The sequence below is a fragment of the Morone saxatilis genome, unplaced genomic scaffold (assembly GCF_004916995.1).
Source record: "Morone saxatilis isolate NCDOM2014 unplaced genomic scaffold, NCSU_SB_2.0 Contig2, whole genome shotgun sequence".
Taxonomy (NCBI): domain Eukaryota; kingdom Metazoa; phylum Chordata; class Actinopteri; family Moronidae; genus Morone; species Morone saxatilis.
The window spans coordinates 12,487,678-12,490,853 of record NW_023339762.1 but is presented as its reverse complement, the minus strand read 5'-3'; the positions used below and the strand labels follow the sequence as shown (position 1 = coordinate 12,490,853).

Sequence of the window (3,176 nt, the reverse complement as noted above, 5' to 3'; positions counted from 1 at the left end):
GCATGCGAGAGGCCTGAGCTGCATGCCGTTGCCGGAGTTCTTGTGTTAATGCAGCAGAGAAAAGAGGAAGAGTTTGTATTCATGGCTATCTATAGATAGGAGTGGTGCCTGTGACATAGCAGCTGCTCCCCGGGGAGCGGTGACACATTAACCTTCAGCCAGCTGTCTTGGTCTGCCGCTTAAACATGAGCTCACACACTCAGAGAGAACACACTTGTATTAGCAAAAGCTTAAGAGAATGAATTAAAACCACCCATAACGTCTATGAAGTTCGGGGATTCGGTGTATATAAAAGCAGAGAATTCACTTCTGGCCAAAACACATCCATTAACGTGTACGCTCACACCCATACACACCCCTACACATACTGGACCATCATCTGATCTGCACTGGGACTCCAGGGATCAGCACCGCGTGGCTACAGCTGTTTCACAGCGGGTCAGGTTACCCTGCCACCGCCATCCCCAAAGCCTTCACCAAGGGAACGACCCCATGTCAAAACCAACACACACGGGCACCGGGCACACTGCGCCCAAACAGCTCCCCGCCCTCCTGCAGGTACCAGGCTCCACACGAGGTACTTTCAGCCGCAAACCGACACGCCTCCCCGGAGCTCCTGGATGATGCGCGACATCGTGTAAGGAAGCTCAACAGCTCGTGGCTGTCAAATTGAAACCTGCTCACAGGAAATGAGAGAAAGTGCTACAGCAGCTCCTTTAATCAGCCTTTAGCAAAACAGTGTAAACTGTAAACAGTGACAGTAGGAATGGGTTTCGTACCACAGCAAGAACTGACGCTCACAATAAATGCTTGTTTCTTTACTTGTCAGAGGGTTTCTCTGATTTAAATCTTTTAACTGCATTTAAACAACGTTTTTGTTCGGCTGCTAAACAACGTTTAAGAAGTTTGGTGGTTTGGTCAGTAGAAAAACACAGATCTTCCTCAAAATAAAGTATTTAAGAGAATATTGTTTCAGTATCGGCACTAAATCCAAAAACATCCCGCTGTGACAGACTTTATTTTCTTTATTTGAATAGAAGGCAGGGTGCTAGTTAAATATCAGCGATTACTATCTCACAAATTGGATATTATGTTACCAGCAGATGAAACGATTAGCTGATATATTGATAAGTGGATCAAAAGAAATTAATCGGAAACCGTTCCAACTTCTCAAATGTGTAAATTTGGAGGTTTTCTTAGTCCTTAGTGACAGAAAACTGAATATTTGGGGCAAAAACAAGACAATGTAAGATGAGCTTTAGGTTCTTCTGATGGACATTTTCCTGTATTTTTAGACATTTAACAGAAAGTAATTGTCTGATTAATTGATCACTGGAAATAATCATTAGTTAAAGTTATTGTTGGAGACTTTCTTGGTTTTTTGTTGCTGTTTCTGAGCAAACTATAATAAAAAAAAACCTATCAAAAGAAATGATTAAAGTGTCCGTTTTATACATACGAAAACATAACAGAGGTGCATATTTGAACTTATCTGAACCTTTATCACACATGCCCAGCGTCAGCAGACTTTGAATAAGGCTTTAAGAAGCACACAAACAATAAATGTGGCAATAAATATGGAACCAACGTGGGCTCCTGGGTGTCTTTACACCAAAATGAACTTCCTCAGCAGTTGGCCATGAGCATCCCTGCCCCCCTCCAGAACAATGATGTCTTCCTTTTTGAACATCCTGCTAACTTCACACTCATCTCTCTCACACACACACACACACACACACACACATATACATACACAGGTTACCTCCCTGTAGGAAGAAGACATAAGTACAGGAATTCATTAAAAGCTGCCCTCTTGGGGTGAGATTCCTAGAAACTGCAGCACTGTTTCGTCAAGCCGTCCCCCCCTCCACCCCTCCACCATGCAGCAGGCTCCTGTCCTGGCCTCCCTACAACAGCTGAAACGGCTTAAAGCTGTTCAAACTGGACTGTGTGTGAGTTCAGAGGCTGGTACAGGTTAGTGGGCTTAACGTAGTTTCAGGAAGAAGAAAAAATAAATAAAACAAATCTGCACCAGAAAGACAGGACACCTCTAAAAAAAAAAATGTGGGTCAGGGAATGCTTTGGTTGCAACTATGCAAGACGATACACGCAGAGCCACCTCCTCATGCAAGTTTAGTGACAAACCAACCAGACCAGACTGTTAGTGTTGCTCTGTGCCATTCATCAACAAATGTACAACCATAAAGGAGAGCAGGAGGAGGAGGAGGAGGCACGATAAAGCATTAACCACTCTGAACTTAAGTTTACCGTTGCATGGTTGCAGTTAACCTCCCAGTTTGTATGTTTTCATAGTTAAATGCGACCATTTACCGCTGAATAGCTCACACAACAAGCGGCTGCATTCACACAGACTAAGGGGTTGTTGTTTGTTTGTTGGTTGGATGGTTGGTGGTGCAGGGGGGGGGCTGTGAAGTAAACATTGTTTAAGCTCCGTTTTGTGTCAACCCAGGATGGTGTAATGTTTCTTGTGTCAGCGCGGCTACAACCGGTGTTATACAGCTCAAACATTCACAGAAAACTACGCTACAAAAAAGACACAAACACATAGAAGAGGAGTCTCACCAGAAACGATGAGCGTTGCTCCGACCGGAGTCCCCGACCTCGGAGCTTCTTCTCAGGCCGGATGCCGTCTTTCCCTCCGAGCGTGAAAAAAAAAAAACAACAAAAAAAAACCTGCTTCTTCTTTGTGGTTTCCGTGTGGTGGTTGCCTATACTTTCTGCTTTTCAATGTCGCTTATACGGCGTCCAGCAGCATGGCGGCGGCTTCTCACGGCTTTAAAGTTTCACTCCCGGGGAGAGAGAGGACGAGCCGTCGGTGTGTTTCTCTTTTCTTTTTCTGGTCTTGTTTCGGTCTGAGAGAACCATGGCAGTGTGAGAGAGACGATGGTGATTACTGGTTGATCTGAGTGTGTCCTCTGCCTGCTGCCACCGCACAGCCGTGTCATCGAAACGTTGCGGGAGGGAGGGGAGTGGAGGGAGAAACAGCGCCACCTACCGGTCNNGGTCGGTGTTGCGGGGGACAGAGGGGGCTGCCAGTGCGGCCTCACAGCGGCCCCTGGTGGAGGAAATGCGGTAGTGCTACAGATACATATATGTTTATATATCTGTGTATATGTGTATATATATATATATATAAAAAATAAAAAAATAAAAAA

General features: G+C 45.0%; 1 protein-coding gene across 2 annotated transcripts in view; it reads right to left on the bottom strand.

The window, feature by feature from the left end:
* The window catches only part of LOC118330119 (cyclin-dependent kinase 17-like), a 29,834-nt gene extending 26,862 nt beyond the window's left edge, over positions 1-2,972 (bottom strand). For both annotated transcript variants that reach the window (XM_035664545.1, XM_035664546.1), the window contains exon 1: positions 2,584-2,972. The gene's annotated coding sequence lies outside the window, so the exon portion shown is untranslated. The remainder of the gene's footprint in view (positions 1-2,583) is intronic.
* Between the last annotated feature and the right edge of the window lie 204 nt (positions 2,973-3,176).